At 37.2% G+C, this 19,074-nt stretch overlaps 1 non-coding gene across 1 annotated transcript; it reads left to right on the top strand.

Annotated features, from left to right (window-relative positions):
• The first annotated feature begins 16,002 nt into the window (after positions 1-16,002).
• Positions 16,003-16,074, top strand: TRNAH-GUG (transfer RNA histidin (anticodon GUG)). The gene has a single exon. It is a non-coding gene; the product is annotated as a tRNA-His (tRNA).
• The last annotated feature ends 3,000 nt before the right edge of the window (positions 16,075-19,074 follow it).

The raw sequence follows: 19,074 nt of genomic DNA, 5'->3' as shown, positions 1-19,074 counted from the left end.
TAGTCATCAAACAATCATATAAACATCTGTTGGATTAATGTCTAAGTCCATAACTATATTTGGTATGTACTTGACCCGACCCGGTATGGTCCATTTGGGTTGCACTTCACCGACATAATTTATATGGATAGTCTTTTGAGAATAGTATATTTATGATTTATATTAATATATTATAAGTTCTAATATATTAATATATAATCATATTATTTAATTAATATTGATCAAGAATTAATTTATAATTAATTAAGTGATCAAAAGGAACTAATTAAATATGGACTCTTAGATATATATATGTGTAGTGGGCCAAGTTCATTTAGGTTGGGCTAAGTCTTCATGGATAGTCCATGGAGCTTTAACCCATGGATCCTAGGAAATGAAAGGTCATGGGTATTAGGGTTTAACCCTAATCCTCCACACTATATAAAGGGTCTTATGGTTCATGAAATTATGCTAGTGGCTAGTGTGGATACACTAAAGAGGGCAATAACCGATTTCATAGTGTGAGCCAAGTATCCATATTCTCTAAAGGCTTTCCAAGGTGTTTTGGTTATTTGTGATTCCACTTGAGGCTTCCACACTATTGGGGCTAAGCTCTTAAAGCTTGAAGACATCAAGCTACATCAAAAGGTATGTCATCTAACTAGAACTTTGTAGTATAGGTGCTTCATAATATGCTAGTTAGGATGAAACCTTGGAATATTTAATATTTGCATGTATAATAGAGAAAACATAGATCCAAGGTTTATAGGGTTGCATGTACACCATAGGAGTGTTAGAATGCGGAAAACCTAACAGTGGTATCAGAGTCATGGGTTGTTTTCTGTTATATTGATGCAAATGTATTTTTTTTTTCAAGTTGAAGGAAAAAAAAAAGAAAAAAAAACATGAAGTTTGTCAAATTTTATTATAATTACTTGATTTTATGAAAAACTAATTATTTATAAAATTTGAGTCACTTTACTACAAGAGTTGAATTAGGTCAATTTATTAAAAGATAGAATGATATGATTATTTTATTTTATTTGTTTTAAAAGTTTGATCTAAATGGTTTTAAGGAGTTACAAATTTTGTCATAAAATTTTGGAACTCAAAAGTTTTTTTGAAGTTATGATCTTAAGAGTTTTGAAACTTCCATAAGTTATGGATGTGAAATGTCTCATTTATTAACTCTTTAGGTTATGAATTCCAAGAGTCTTCAAAGGATAATTGTCAAAGTTTCAAGATTTGTATTAGTTTATATGATTATCTAATTTCTTGAAAATTGTTGATGTGAATTATCTTTACTTATGAGTTTAATCTAGATCATAGAAAAATTATTTGATTATTGTGTTAATTGGAATATTTGATCTTAATGGTTTTTATGAACTCCATAACTTGTCCTCAAGTTATGGAAAGTGAAGAGTTTTTCTTTTTAAAGTGTCATTAAGTCTCATAGGTTATGAAAATAGAAGAGTCACTATTTTTAATGTCATCATTAAATGATTTAATGTCTTCCATAACTTGTCCTCAAGTTATGGAACTTGAATTTTTTTTTTCATTAAACCTTAATTAAACTCATAAGTTATGAAATGAAAAGTTTTGAATAGTTTCAAAACTTGCCCTCAAGTTTTGGAATTTGTAAAGTTTTCACTTATGAATATTTTAATTCCAAGTTAAGCCCTTAGAATTTTAAAAGTTAAAATTCAACCCTTATACTTTATAATATTATAAGTTAATAATATTTATATATATGTATAAGAGTAAAGTCGTCTTACCATTAGTAGGCCTCATTCACGAAGCCGGTCTATAAGGGGGGTATAAGGTTACTGCCTATAAAATGGCAGTTTAATGGGTGTCAACTCTCACCTACCGCTTCCTTGACCGGTGGAGGGTCGTTAGCCGAACGGGTAGGACAAGGACTATAATTCTCCCTTCATTAAAAGTATTAATGATAAATACTAAGTAACTAAACTGTTATTAATACCCAATCTTAGTTACTTAGGAAAATGTGAATAAGGTGCTAATCCATGAAATTACACTTTGCACTTTGTTTAAGCTGTTAGTGGAGCGTGTGTGGTTAACCGGTACACTAACCTGGACTTAACAAGGTAGGCAAAGGGTAACTTAATGTTTATCATAGTATCGTTGGAGCGTGTGTGGTTAACCGGCACATCGATTGAGGGGTAAATATTAAGGGTACCAAGTATATTTGCATGGTTACTTCACACCTTGTTTTGTGATCCTCGGCATCCCAGTCACAAAACCTGAAGGGCACACTCGAGATTGAAACATGCCATTGAAAAGTTCAATGAAACTCAAAAGAATCTAGGAGTTTCAAAACCAATTAAAACCTAATAATACATTTCGTTTATCTTGGTGGAAATTGGTGAATCATCATTCACCTACCTTCAAATATTTTATAGCTTGGATTACGGCATCCCTCTTCCAAGTTATAAAATAGTTTGTTGGGTCCTAGCCTTAATATATCATATTGGGTGTTATATTAAAGACTTAAATCAACTTTACGTGAATTTCTCCCATTGTTGATGTCTGGTTTAGACAACAATGATCTTCCCAAACCAAGCTTTCCTAATGAATATGACTTCCCAAGTTTGGCTCATGGAAGTCATACTTCTCTTCCTCCACTTCCTCCAATTATTCTTCATAACCCACAAGTTCAACGTCACTCAAGCCCTAATGGCAAGCAAGGTCTAAGTGTGATCACATCTTAGAGATGAAGTCACATATTGACAAGCCAGGAGAGTTGGGTGTCAAAGTCTTGAAAAAGTTGGATGTTCAATCACTTTCTAAGTCACATAGTGAGTTCCTTTGGGACTACTATGAAACAGACTATGACATGAACCTTAATGATCATATCTATTTGCTTGGTGTTGTTGAATCAGCAATGATTTGGAATGATAGTAAAGCAAATTTGATTAGAAGATCAACTTCCCAAAAACTTTATGGACAGTGACAATGGTGACACTGGAAATCCAGAAAAAGCATTCTCTTCCCAATGGAAAGGGAATGGCCATAGTCAACCCGGTTGACCAAATGGTAAAGAGAAAGGCTAAGTCTGAGATAGTCCCATTACCAAAGGGTCCATATGTTTATATTGCCAAAGGAAGGGGCGTTGATTGCAAAGCTGCCAAATTTACCTAAGGATGTTAAAGTCAATAAGTTTGACTCTACATCAGGTAGAGCCCATTATCTAACTCTGTTAAGTTCTATTCTGAGATCCTCATTACATGATGTGACTGGGTCACATGTTGATGTTTTAAGAATCAAAGAATAGAGAGAAATCTTAAAGGAAGTATATGCTGATTCTGATCGCGAAGGTGGATTTCGATCGCATCAGAATTTTGAGCAGTTGCTTAAGAAGTTATGATATATTGCTAAGGAATAGATAACAACAATTTTCCATGTGGATTGTAAGGATAAGTTTTTCCGCAAAGTTTTAAAATAAAAGAAAATTGTTTAATTTTATTTATTTGAAGTATCCTTACAATGGCATTTGTGGAAAATTGTTGCTTATATGATTCCACTGACAGCAATATTGGAAAATGGATTTGATTCTTTCATTTGTGGTAGTGTCTAAATTTACCAAATCAGGAAAGTTCCTCATCGCCCAAGTTTCAATTGGACCGAAACTTGGAATCATGCAAGTTGAATAGTATGATGAATGAGAACTTTCAAGCATTGGAAAATCAAGACTAATTACTTGTTCACATGGATGTGTGAGTCAAGTGAAGGACTAAAGGGATCGAGTACACATTCTTGTGCACTGGTCATGTCCACCACAAAGCTCGTTAAGACTATTTGATTTACTAAAGTTTAGTAAATATGGTTATACTTACAAGTTTAAGTATAATTCTGAAACATTGGAAAAGTCTCAATGTATGGCAGAACGAATGGGAAGAATCAAATTAGGCAGAAAGATAAAAGTTTCTCAAATCTGAAAAGATGGGAGAGTACTTTAGTATCATGTTTGTGATCATCTTAATGATTTAGAAATCATATCACAATTAGTCCTCTAAAGGTCATCTTAGTGCATTCTTATGACTAAGAAGAGGAGTCATGAATTGTTGAAATGGTTAGATCAGGAAGATGAGTCATACTTCGTTCCAAAACAATTCTTAGAGTCATACTCCAAGATTGTAACTTGAGTGACATATCTTAAAGAAAGGTTTAAAACACTTGTCAAATGTAAGAGTAAAAGTGTCCTACTCTTGTACATTTGAAATTGGTAAGTTGTGATGTTTTGGATAAAACAAAGACCAACTAAGGCCAATTGTGTGAAGTGTTTGTCTTGATAAAGAATCTGCACTATCTCTTGAATATTTGGCAAGATAGTCTTATATGTCAAGAGGATAGTGGGAGTCTTAAAGATCCTAAAAAGAATTTCAAGAACTAATCAAGAATAAAACTTGAGGTTCTTCACTAGCACACGACTTGAGGTTTATAGCCTATCGTGTTGACATATTCTGTGCCCATTCCAGTTTAAGTTGGCTTTGCATAGGAGTTCTGAAAGTTCTCAATTGGTTGCATAACAACTTGGAAGCAATGACAGGCCCTGTACTGCCAGGTGGCAAGAAGTTAAGATTGCATAAGTTCAGTCCATATGAGTTTGGATTTGTCATTATCCTTGTCTTGTGACTATGGTTTTGACGATTCACATGGATAAGAACACATACACCATAAAATCTAAGGGTCATAAGGTTTCTCTCCGATTCATGAAAATGATGGTGAGGAAACACTTCCACCAAGTAGATTTGAAGCAGATGGCAAAAGGTCTAAACAATTGAGACTATGATTACGGCATCCCTTTTCATAGTTCTGAAATTGTTAAGACACACATGCATGCTATCTAAGGAAAGGTGTATGATTTTGATAAAGTTTTATCAAAGCATCTCGTATCAGAAATCTGAACTTTGGTAAGAAAGTCAATAAAGTATTGATTTCTAGAAGTCCAGCTGATTTCTGAGTATATGTCAAAGCTAGTGGGAGCATAAGTGTTATGCTAATAATCATCATGTTAGTGTGAGCATGATAATTATTGTTAGTGTTGCAAGTTAGCAATGTTAATTATAGAAAACAAAAGTTTCAATTCGTGAGGCTGCAGGGATTGAAAAAATTGTTTTGCTATAATTAAGGGAGAGGATATACTTCATTTCAGTTCTAAAGGCTTATATTGAGACCTTAATCATCCTTAGTCAAGAATATATATATGAATTTCATGTTGGATTGGTTCAACTTAAGGAAATTCTATATATTGCGTTCTCAAAATTCGATTATGATTACGACATCCCTCTTCATAGTCAAATTTTGAAAACATGGCAAATAAAAAATATTGTAGCAAAAGACTGGTCTAGAATCATGTCTTTATGTGAGACATCATGAATCGTGTACCATTTGCTTTGGGTACAGGATCGATTGCATGTGCTATAATATTTGTCATTTCTAAATTTTTCCAAATGCCCAGAGGCATTAAGAAGGGAAAAGGTCTAGAATTGGATATGACTAAAATGATTAAGCAATTGTCGAGGACAATCTGAGGTTTACCAAAGATTGGTTGCTCAGGGACAGTTGGAAGTATAGTGCTAATTTTGGAAGGACCATATTGACATATTCTGAAAATAGGCATCTCTTATTCAGAAGTGATAGTCAAAATGAGAATATGGAGTTGTCTCCATAGGTGGAAGTTATCTGTGTAAGATTAGAAAACTTAATGCAAGAAGCATGTCCAAAGCAATGTACTTTGAATATGAGACTTAGTTTCCATGGAGTTGATCTCCATTGGAATACCTTATAATGACTGTTGACAAGTCTTTGTGACTTTGTACATATTCATTACAGGAGGGTCAGTGCATATAAGTTTAAAATCTAAACAGATTTCGATAAATGATAGGAATTTGAAATTCTCACATTTTTCGATAAGGATTTGGGAGTGTGAAATTAGAATCATTGAAATTATGTTCAATTGGTTTATTTCACAAAGTAAGGATCATAGACAAACATAGAGTGCATACTTGGTGTATGGCAAAGCTATTGTTTAAGAAAAACATAGTGTACATGCTTGGAGCATGGGACAACTAGTGTTTTTAATTCAAGTATAAAGTTGATAAAACCGAAATAATGAATAATGAGTAATCAATATGGTGATAAATAAAAGTGTTTAATTATATTCATAGGGTTTGATACCATATTTGATTCATTTATTCTTGTGTTTCACTTTGCATGTTTTGACTTCCAGAATAACTAAGTCGCTCTTCCTGAATGATTAAGTTATTCAAACCATCCACAGTCGGTCATATGTTGGAAGTAGATATGAATCAAGACTGTCATGGGTTGGTTTGTAGAGGTCCAAGTTGGTGGACAAAGTGGTGCTACAACACTCATGAGTGCTCATAAGTTCTGAGTATTGGATTCAACTCGCGCTCATTTGAATCACTTCATGGATTTTATCACGAGTGATCATGAGACGATAATATCTTATATTCTTCAAACCTAGAGATATGAGTTGTTACTATGAGTTGGTTATACATTGATTGCACGAAAACACATTTGGTAACTCGATGTTATAAAACGTGCCTTTGTGTATGATTCAACAAGTAGTAGAACAAGCCATATGAGTCGAAGTTTATCCATTCCTTTTACCTTCGGGATAAAAGCGATATATGTGGGCCCCTCGATGATTTAGCGATGACACATGTGAGTGCTTGGCCAAGCCAGGACTGATTTGATTGGTTCAATCAGTCAGTCATCATAAATCGAAAATCGGGAAACAACAAATGGACAGAGAGAATGATTATAATCCATGTCTCAGTCCATATGATATCTAGAATGGAGGAATATATGATCCCTTATCTAATGGACAAGTCATTGACAGAGGTCAGAGTTCATTGACAAGATCAGAGTTCGACAGCGGCTTTAAGAGCTACGATTGCCAGTTGGTTTTTGAAGTCATACTCAATAATAGTTTTAGACTTATCCAAGTGGGAGACTGTTGGATTAATGTCTAAGTCCTATATTTGGTATGTACTTGACCCGACCCGACATGGTCCATTTGGGTTGCACTTCACCGACACAATTTATATGGATAGTCTTTTGAGAATAGTATATTTATGATTTATATTAATATATTATAAGTTCTAATATATTAATATATAATCATATTATTTAATTAGTATTGATCAAGAATTAATTTATAATTAATTAAGTGATCAAAAGGAACTAATTAAATATGGACTCTTAGATATATATATGTGTAGTGGGCCAAGTTCATTTAGGTTGGGCTAAGTCTTCATGGATAGTCCATGGAGCTTTAACCCATGGATCCTAGGAAATGAAAGGTCATGGGTATTAGGGTTTAACCCTAATCCTCCATACTATATAAAGGGTCTTATGGTTCATGAAATTATGCTAGTGGCTAGTGTGGATACACTAAAGAGGGCAATAACCGATTTCATAGTGTGAGCCAAGTATCCATATTCTCTAAAGGCTTTCCAAGGTGTTTTGGTGATTTGTGATTCCACTTGAGGCTTCCACACTATTGGGGCTAAGCTCTTAAAGCTTGAAGACATCAAGCTACATCAAAAGGTATGTCATCTAACTAGAACTTTGTAGTATAGGTGCTTCATAATATGCTAGTTAGGATGAAACCTTGGAATATTTAATATTTGCATGTATAATAGAGAAAACATAGATCCAAGGTTTATAGGGTTGCATGTACACCATAGGAGTGTTAGAATGCGGAAAACCTAACAACATCATAAACAATGTATCTCAAAAGTATCATAACATTGATTAAACATATCAGAGTATAAACATTCGAGGCTAAACAAATGGTGTGTGCACTGCAATCTTCCCGAGCTCCTCTTTTGAAAATTGAGTACCTGAAACCAAAACTGAAAACTGTAAGCACGAAGCTTAGTGAGTCTCCCCAAGCTACCACATACCATACACAGAATCACATACTGGGCCAATCCCACTGCATCGGGCCCCGCCCGGCATCGGACTGAAGTCCTGAATAACTTGGGCCCCGCCCACTGCATCGGGCCCCGCCCGACATCGGACCGAAGTCCGGAGTAACTTGGGCCCCGCCCGACATCGGACTGAAGTCCGGAATAACTGAACATAACATAAACATGAACATATAACATAATCACATATACTGCATCGGGCTTGCCCGACATCGGACCGGAGTCCGGAACATATAACACATATGCTAAACCTACTCTACTGTATTCATGTACTAAGGCCTCGCCTATCTTGGGCCCCGCCCCTGTCCTGCTACTGATGAGTCATAGAACCCCGTCCATACTCCTGCTGATAGTGAGATACGGGCCCCCGCCCACACTCACCTCCCTCCTAGCTCGGGCCTCACCCATACTCTGCTGCTAATGAAATACGAAACCCCGTTCGTACTTGGCTAGTGATGAGATACGGGACTTCGCCCAAACTCACCTCCCTACCAGGCTCACAAAGACAACAAGTATAACTACACATACACTACTGCCTCGGGTACCACCCGGCATCAGACCGAAATCCAGAACATATAAACTGCATCAGGCTAACCCAGGTAGCGGATATAAATCCGAAACATGTCACAATGAGTGCCTAGGGATAACCCCCGGGGTCTTACTACTATACATAAACATAAACATAATGGGCCGGCATTGTGGCCGTAGACCCATGCACACAGTGAGGAGACTCACATTGCCCTGCTGAAGACCTGCTCATACTCTTCTGGCTGCTAGTTGGTAATCCCCCGGATTGCTGATCCTTCGACTCCCCGAACTATCAATACCCCAAAATAACACTTAGACCACAACACCCTTGGAGGTCAATTTAGGTCAAACTTGGTCAAAGTCAAAGTCAACGGTCAATGGTTAAAGTCAACACTCCAAGTTGACTCAACTCGCCGAGTGGCTCATTCAACTCATCGAATACAAAACCCAGAACACTGAACTCCTGAACCCACTCGCCGAGTCAGCCCCTGACTCACCGAGTTCCCTGGCTAAACAGACTCGCGGTTCATCAAATCAACTCGTCGAGTCAACTCGCAGACTCGCCGAGTTCTAGCTTGAACAGAAACGGGAAAATACACTTCGACTCGTCGAGTCCCTCCTTGGGCTCGCCGAGTCCCTCAGTCTGAATGGGCCATCTTAACAGTTTAAGCCCCTACACTTCAGATCCAAACCCCAAACTGCGTCTACATGTTGGAAATTATCTCATGAGGGTAAAGTTTCCAACTTTACCCGCTCCTAATCCTTCTTAATGGGTTTAGACAAAACCCTAGCTCATTAAGACATAACTCCATGATCCAAAACCCTTATTACTCCAAACCAAAATAGGGAAATCAAGATCTAGGCTCTAGGCATCCAATAACCACGTAAAGTCTTGGACTTTACTTCCTTGCATGGCCTTTAGGGCTCCAAAAGGCCATGATAATTTCTTTAAGCTTGCATGGGACATCCTAATGGCATAAAGCTTGCACCTTTATGCCTTAGCCACCCCTAGGGGCTCCAGATCTGAATGTATCTAAGCTTGGGACGTCCTTGTCCCCATAGATCTAGCTTTTGAACCAAAACTCAAACAAAAGGGACATAAGGAGATCTAAGAGGTTGATGAGCAAGGTCAGGACTTGATTACCAGAAAGTGATGAGATTGAGAAGCTATTTCTGGATCTACAATCCTCTTCTTGATTCCTCCAAGCTTTTCTCCTTCTTCAAGCTTCCAAGTAGACCACACACTCTCCAAAAATGGCTCACAATCACAAGAAAGGCACTAGGGTTTCGTTCTGGACTCGAGGGAGAATTAAGGAGGCTGAGGGAATGAGAATATGATGCTTAAATAGGGCACCAAGTCCCGAAATTAGGGTTTCCCAACCCAGACCAGACTCGCCGAGTCAGTCCCCCGACTCGCCGAGTCGGCCACTTAATCTGTGACACGGAACACGCTCCTACTCGTCGAGTTCTTCCTTGGACTCGACGAGTTGACTCCTTGACTTAGGGTTTTCATTTCCATTCTTGGTCTGCTGGATTAGGGGTGTTACAGACAATGCTTTTGAACTTGGATCCAGTACAAAAGGAGTTGCTTATTTTCAGTCTAGGAGCATAATTCATCAAAAATCAACACCTTACACCCAACAACAAAATGGCATAGTGGAAAGGAAACATAAACACATTTTGGAGACTGTTAGAGCATTATAATTTCAATATGGAATTGGAATTGCTTATTGGGGTGAATGTGTGAAGACTACAGTACATCTGATTAATAGAATACCTTCAAAATTTCTTCAAAACAAATCTCCTTTTGAAGTTCTTTATCACAAGCCACCAAACTTACAACGGTTAAAAGCACTTGGGTATTTGTGTCATGTTTCCACTGGTTTACAAGGAAGAGATAAATTCATGCCCAGGTCACATCCTTGTATTTTTGTGGGATACCCTTATGGTCAAAAGGCATACAAAGTAATGAATTTACTTACTAAACATATTACCATTTCAAGAAATGTCACATTTTTTGAAACCACATTTCCATTACATTCCTCATCTATTTCTTTACCCTCTTCCACACCATCATATTTACCAATTCCTTCTGTTGAATCAACCATTTCAGAAATTCTTCTTAATCTGTCCATACATCTTCTGATCCTCAACCATCAACTTTGCCACGACGAACGAATACGAACTAGACAACCATCAACAAGATTACATGATTACATATGTTATCATGTTCATTCTCAAGATCAATCAGAAGTATGTACCCATACTCTAACTAATATTTGCGTATCCACTTCATCATTTCATGCTACTTGTAACACCCGGAATCCAAAAGGTCAAGAAAAGAAAGAAAAACTCCAAGTCAATAGGTCTACTCGCCGAGTCCAGGTAGGAACTCGACGAGTAGGAGCGGATTTTTAAGTCGCGGATTAAGTGACCGACTCGACGAGTCAGGGGACCAACTCGACGAGTTGGACAGGGTTTGGGAAACCCTAAATTCGGGCCTTGTACCCTATTTAAAGAACATGAGGCCTCTCACTCATCTCCTTTACTACCCTCTCAAGTCCAGAAACAGAACCCTAGCCACCCAAATTCATTTCTTGGGCTTTGTGAAGATAAAGGTTCATTTGGAGTGCACATCTTGGAGGATTGGAAGCAAGGATCAAGGAAGGAAGTGTAGATCCAGCTCTTACTTCAGTTTGGCAGCTAATAGAAGGTAACAAGTCGTTACCTTGAGCATTCATTTGATAGATCCCTTCATCTTGAGCTTCATGGCCATTCCTAGCACATTTGTGGAGTAGTGCTTGCATGGAACACGATCTGAAGTTGCAACTTCAGATCTGGACTCTCCAAGGTCCCTAATGTATTAAATTCTCAAGATTTTGAGGCTTGAAGCCCTCCTCCATAGCAAAACCCGTCCTTGTAGTTTAGTTTTGGCTTTTGGGAATTGTTTACACGTAAAGGTTGCAACTTTACGTGGAAAGCATGCTCTAGGAGGTTGGATATACCTTTGGGAGCAATGGTTTGGCTTAGAATCGTCTGAATGAGAAGTGGAATGAACGAACTCGGCGAGTTGGATAGCCAACTCGGCGAGTTGAAGAGGGTTTTCCCGTGTTTGGTTACTGCATGAACTCGGCGAGTCGATACGGTGACTCGACGAGTGGATAGGGTTTTCTTGATTATGGATTTTGCATGTGCTCGACGAGTTGATGGAACAACTCGGCAAGTTGACCAAGGTTTTGCATGGTTCTGAGTTCTAAGGAACTCAACGAGTCTGAGGATGACTCGACGAGTTGACTCGGTTAATCCCGAGTCTGAGTAACCAGGGAACTCGGCGAGTCAGGGGTTGAATCGACAAGTTGGTTCAGGATTTCAGAGTTCTGAGTTTTTAGAACTCGACGAGTTGATGAAGCAACTCGACGAGTTGAGTCAACTCGAAGCGTTGACATTGACCATTGACCGTTGACTTTGACTTGGACCAAGGTTGACCTAGTTTGACTGTTGAGGGTATTTTGGACTAAGTGTTATTTTGGTATTGGTAGCTCGGGGAGCCGAAGGAGCAACAGTTCGGGGAATTGACAATTAGCAGCCAGAGGAGTATCAGCAGGACTTCGGCAGTGTGAGGTGAGTCTCCTCATTGTGTGCATGGGTTTACGGCCACAATGCCGGCCCATTATGTTTGTGTATAGTGGGAAGACCCGGGGGTTAGCCCTAGGCATTTTTATGATATATGTTCCGGATTACGATCTGATGCTGGGCGAGGCCCGAGGTATGTTACTATGCTAGAGGTCCTTGTGATTCTTGCATGTGTCGGTAGTATGTTTCCGGACTAAGGTCCGATGTCAGGGTAAGCCTGAGGAATGTTGTATGTTGCATAGTAGATTATACTTGTTGTCTTTGTGATACTTGTATGTGCCTGGTAGGGAGGTGAGTATGGGTGAGGTCCCGTATCTCATCACTAGCTGAGTACGGAAAGGGTTCCGTATCTCATTATTAGCAGAGCAGGGGCGGGGCCCGGTATAGGAGAGAAGTGAGTGTGGGCGGGGGCCCGTATCTCACCATTAGCAGGAGCGTGGACGGGGTTCCATGACTCCTCAGTAGCCGGACAGGGACGGGGCCCAAGATAGGCGTGGCCTTAGAACAGGAATTCAGTAGCGTATGGTTGCTTTTTGTGCTAGTATGTTTATGTGGTTATATGTGTATAGCGGGCAGGGCCCGGAGACAGGCGAGGCCTAAGAGAAACAAATATGTATACCGAGCGGGGCTTGATGCCGGGCGGGGCCCGATGCCGGGCAAGTCCCGATGCAGCGGGCGGGGGCCCAGTATGCGGTTATGTGTATGGTATGTGGTAGGTTGGGGAACTCACTAAGCTTCGTGCTTACGGTTTTTAATTTTGGTTTCAGGTACTTCTGGTAGCAGAGGGAAGAGCTCGGGATGACTGCATCGCACACACCATGATGTTTAGCCTGGGATGTTTTACTCTGATTTTTGATATGGAACTCTGATGACAATGTTTTGATGAAATGTTTGATAACTTATGGTTTTATTAATTAATTAAAATGAAATTTTCGGTCTGTATTTTTGGGCTGTTTCACTACTTTTGAGGTTCCAACTACTTCATTTGCTTTTCATGTGGAAACTACTTTAAAAGAACCAACTTTTTATCATGAAGTAAAAGGAATCCCAGAATGGGAAGAAGCAATGACCAAAGAACTTAATGCTTTAGATGCCAATAACACTTGGGAAATTGTCAAACTTCCTAAGGGTGAAAAACCAATTGCTTGTCGATGGGTCTACAAGATCAAATACAAAGCAGATGGTACAGTTGAAAGGAAAAAAAGCTCGCTTAGTAGCTAAAGGATTTACATAACAAGAGGGAGTTGATTTTCATGAAACCTTCTCTCCTGTTGTGAAGTTCAACATTATTCGTTGTCTTGTATCTTTAGCTGTCAAAAGAAAGTGGAACATCCATCAATTTGATGTGAATAATGCCTTCTTGCATGGTGATCTCCATGAAGAAGTGTATATGAAACTTCCACCAGGACATCTTGTTCTTTCTTCTCCATCACTTGTATGCAAGCTCATAAAGTCTCTCCATGGATTAACACAAGCTTCACGACAATGGTATGACAAGCTTTCTCACACACTTCTCAACAAAGGGTGTCATAAGTCTACCAATGATTACTCTTTATTTCTAAAATTCACACATCAGAAGATAGTGGTGATTGCAGTCTATGTTGATGAAATTTTAGTTACAGGGAATGATGAAGATGAAATTGCAGCTATCAAGTCCTCTCTTCATACTCAGTTTCAAATCAAGGATTTAGGACATATTCATTATTTTTTGGGACTAGAATTCAACAAAATTTCAAATGGCATGGTAGTTCATCAACAAAAATACATAAAGGAACTCCTACACTCATATTCTTTATCTGATTGTGCTTCTGTTCCAATGCCTTTACCATCCAAATTATCACCCTCATCTGATATGTATGTTCTCTTAGAAGATTCCACAATTTACAGGCAATTAATTGGCAAATTGAATTTTTTAATTCATACCAGACCAGATATTGCTTTTTCAGTACAATATCTAAGCCAATTTAATAAAAAACCATCTCAATTTCATTATGATACTGCCTTGCATGTTCTTCGTTATCTCAAAGGCACACTCAACAAAGGATTGTTTTTCAATGACACTCCTTCATATCAAGTTCAAGCCTTTTGTGAGTCGGACTGGGCTGCGTGTCTAATTACACGAAAATCTGTTAGTGGATTCTTCATCATGTTTGGTGATAGTCCAATATCATGGAAATCGAAGAAGTAAATTACAGTTTCCCTCTCTTCAGCTGAAGCTGAATACGGATCAATGCGTCGCATATGTGCAGAGCTTGCATGGTTGAGTCGCTTACTTAGTGAACTCCAAGTAGAAGGTGTCACTCTTATACCTTTGAAATGTGACAACCAAGCTGCTATTTACATTGCCACAAATCCAGTATTCCATGAGCGAACTAAACACATAGAACTGGATTGTAACTATGTTCGTGAAAAATTACGAGCAGGACTTATATCTTTACATCATGTGCATACAAATGATCAATTAGCCGATGTTTTCACAAAGAATTTGTCTGGTATTCGTCATCAAGATGCTATTTCCAAGCTTGGTCTACTTCCCTATCCTCCAACTTGAGGGGGAGGGGGTGTCAGTTTCAACAATATTAACTGTAAGGGTAGAATTGTCATTTTACTGTATCAGGGGCATATATGTAATTCTGGTTATCTGTTTGTTATGAAAGTAGTTAGTTAGTTGATTTCTATTTATGTAATAAGCTCTATAATGATTCAGCATGATTGAATGAATTCAAAAATGAGAAAAGTTTCAATCTCTCAAACTTCCTTCAATCTAACATATGATGTAATGCACTACATCACATCACCTTCCTATGCCATGATCCTCTAGTTTGCAAAAGAACTCTAATATATCACACATTGATATTTTTTTTGAAATATATTTGAATAATTTCTGAAAATTGTATTTCAAGATATTCAAAACTAAATAGTATAATATGTAGTATGTACACTGTGCTTACAAAAACTTTCAATTATAGGACAAAAACATCATAGGTTCAAAATTAGAAGAATTTCGAAATCCGATGGTCCGTTTTTTAAAGTTGACATAAATATCTTGTCAACATAAAGAATTAAGGACAGAAATCTAGAAACTAGTTCAAGTTCCAAACTATATTTGTCAGAAAAAGAAGTCGGCAAAATGATATGTAACTGGAAACCGTAAATTGATGGTCATATAAACAAATTGCAAGAAAGAATACCACATCCTTGTCATCTTAAACTTACCTCACAAATTATAATCTGTAACAAACTAATATCACATTCACCAATCGAAAATTTGAAATTACAAGACATACGAAAAACATTTCAGTGCTCATCGATCCAATTAATATGTAATAAAGTCCCTAATCTCTATTAATTACAATTGATAAGTTAAATACCTACATTTTATCTGAAAATAAATCAAGAAAGCACAAGTCTCTAAGTAGTAAATACACAAGTGTTGGAAATGTCAATTGGCTGGCTATTGGCATAGACCATCTATGAAAAAGTTGAAAATCAGGAATAAACAAAACTTATTTATGCTTACTCTTGTCCCTAAAAACACCTTTCTGTCCATATATTATTTTAAGAAAGAAGATTATAACTTTATACTGTAAATTGGAGGCAAGATTCGCCCAACAATAACAAATAACAATCCTTTTATCCAAACTTGATAAAACTATAAGAGGTACATTTGTCCGTAAAAACAACTATCTATCTAAACACTTTTTTACAAAATAATAATAATAATAATAATAATAATAGTTTATAATGATATAATTATGAAAATTTGAGGCAAGATTTACCCAAAAATTGAAAATAATGATCTTTTTATCTAAAACTCATTTTAAGTCTAATCTAATGTTTAGTCGTTTTTAAATAAAGAGCTGAAAAACTAAACAACAATGTGGCTGTAGTTTAGTGGTAAGAATTCCACGTTGTGGCCGTGGAGACCTGGGCTCGAATCCCAGCAGCCACATTCTATTTTTGCTTAATTTCAGGTTTATTTTTTTGCTTTACAAATTATTTTGACGTCTAAATGGTATTTTTAGACTCTTTTTAACTGATAGCCAATGATTTTGTTAGATATCTAATATTAATATTTTATTAGAAAATTATACATTGTTTATTTAGAGTTTCATAAAAAATTAAAATTCTCTTAAACCTGACTTTTCTTTTTTATTTTTATTTTTTTATATGATAGTGTTTTCTTACTTGTTTGATCAGTTTATAACATAAAAATAGTAACTAGGATTTAATATTTTCATATACTAAACAATCAAAACAAATCCAAAGCACTTTGATTTCTTTAACTATTATTATCTATTATTAAAAAAAAAGTCATAAATGTGTAAACAATTTGGCTGTAGTTTAGTGGTAAGAATTAAATAATAGCCAATGATTTTGTTAGATATCTAATACTATTACTATTTTATTAGAAAATTATACATTGTTTATTTAGAGTTTTATAAAAAATTAAAATTCTTTTAAACCTGAATTTTCTTTTTTGTTATTTTTTTATATGATAGTGTTTTCTTACTTGATGTAAAGTTTGATCGGTTTATAACATAAATTATTGGTAAAATAGTAACTAGGATTTAATATTTTTCACATACTAAACAATCAGATTGATCCAAAGCACTTTCATTTGTTTAACTATTATTATCTATTATATAAAAAAGTCATAAATATGTAAACAATTATTATTACTTAAAAAAAATCATGAATTAGGGAATATGTGGGTTATCAGCCGAATTGTAACACCCTTGATCCAGGTATTTTCCGTTTTTACCTCTTAGTATGAAATTTGTTTGCAAATTGGTCCCTTAAAATGCGCCTTTTGTGGGTGCGTTGGGCGTATACTTATATACGATGGGCATACTTGTTGATGCACAAACCCTAATTTTTAGGGTTTGAGCCCTATTTAAACATCATTATCTCATTGAGACCCCTTCATTCATCAGCCTCCATCCCCATTTTTGTCCCTAGCAAAGCCTAATTCCGTGTGTGAGCCCTTATGAGTTTAAGAGTGCATTTGTAGTGTTCTTGAAGGAAGGAGAAGGAAAGGAAACCATCTTGGAAGCTTAAGGCACTTTGGATCCAAAAGTGTTTCGCCCTCAAGCATCAGCTCATGTCTGGGTTGCTCTCGATCCCACAACATAAGTCTGTCTTGCCGTTCCGGCCCTCCTTATGTCTGGCTTGCTCCCGAGCCCTCAGCATAAGTCTAGCTTACCTTTCCGGCCCACAACTTATGTCCGGATTGCTTACGGGTTTGTTGGCTTTCCGCACAGAGCAGTATTGCATCAACCCAACCATACTATGTCGACATATGCAACAAATAAACATATAAATAGCAAACAGATAATCATGCAGATCTAACAGATCACTACAACATATCAACATCCTATATACTAGGATACATAACCGAATGGGCCGGCATTGGTGTCTTCGACCCATAAGTACAGTGAGGAAACTCACCTTACAGTATGAAAAATAGCAGAAAGGAACGTTGCTCCAAAAGTCAACACTATAGGTTACTTATACAACAAACAGTGACCTAAACTCAAAGTACATCTCAAAATACCCAAAATGCCCCTAAGTCAAACTTGATCAAAATTCCGGTCAAAGGTCAAAAGTCAAAAGTCAACAGAGTCAACTCAGACTGAGTACGTTCGGTGTACTCAGCCACTACGCCTAGCTTAGTGTACTCTCTTGGTCAGATTACGGGGTGTCGACCAGGTACGCCAAGCGTACTCGGCTAACACCTTTTCTTGCTATTAAGTGGTAAATCTATTAAGACACCACGTCTAAAACTTAGATCTAGTTCCAAATAACGTTCTAAGTCATAAAGTTTCCAACTTTATGACTTTCCAAGGCTAGAAAGGGTTCAACAACTAAACCCTAACTTAATACATAAACCAAAACCTCATATATCATGCATGAAGAAAGGAAAGGGACTAAGATCACATTTTTATTGTCCTAAGCACCTAAAAACGTCTGGAAGGACAATCCTTATGGGTTAGAGTAAGCCATACTCATGAACACCAAGCTTATGGGACCAAAATGAACACAAACTCCAAGCTAACAAGATCTATGCAAATACTCATCAAGTGTCAGACTTTATACCTCCAAATGATGCTTGAGGGTGAAAAACTTCTGGATCCAAAGTGCATTAAGCTTCTAAGATGGTTTCCTTTCCTTCTCCTTCCTTCAAGAACACCGCAAATGCACTCTTAAACTCACAAGGGATCACATAAGGAATTAGGGTTTGCTAGGGACGAAAATGGGGACGGATGCTGATGAATGAATGGGTCTCAATGAGATAATGATGCTTAAATAGGGCTCAAACCCTAAAAATTAATGTTTGGGCATCAGCTACGTACGCCCAACGTACATAAGTGTACGCCCAGTGTACCCACAAAAGGCATGTTTTCCTCTTAAGGAGCTAAGGGATCAATTTGCAAACAAATTTCATACTAAGGGGTAAAAACGGAAAATACCTTGATCAAGGGTGTTACACGAGGCAATCTAGGTAAAAATAGAATGTGAGTTTTAGAATCTGTGTTTTTCCATAACATGGCTCTTCTACTCTAAACCGATTATACTACATACCTACTGATAAAACCGACAGACCAAAAGTAATCTTCTGTATTTCAATAATCAAATCGGATTACAAGGAAAGCTAGCTAAACGGAAAGGTCAGATAAACATAAAGGGCTAAAAATAAGGCTAGATATTATAACATAAATATGGGGAATATTTTATTCCAATACCCCCCTCCCACCCCCACCCCCACTAAAGTTGGAGCGTGTGGTCTCTAGCGCCCAACTTGCCAAGTACGGATTAAAGTTGTTGAGCCCCTAATCATTTTGTAATGAGGTTTGTGATTTGCATTTTGGTATCGATGTGGAGAGGTTGTATTTTTTTGTAAGTTTACTATTTCTCGAACAAAATAACAATCCATCTCCAAATGTTTCAT

The sequence above is a fragment of the Lactuca virosa genome, chromosome 8 (assembly GCF_052849685.1).
Source record: "Lactuca virosa cultivar CGN04683 chromosome 8, Lactuca_virosa_CGN04683_v6, whole genome shotgun sequence".
NCBI classification, from domain to species: domain Eukaryota; kingdom Viridiplantae; phylum Streptophyta; class Magnoliopsida; order Asterales; family Asteraceae; genus Lactuca; species Lactuca virosa.
Note: the sequence above shows the minus strand (reverse complement) of the source record. Positions and strands in the feature narration are given on the sequence as shown.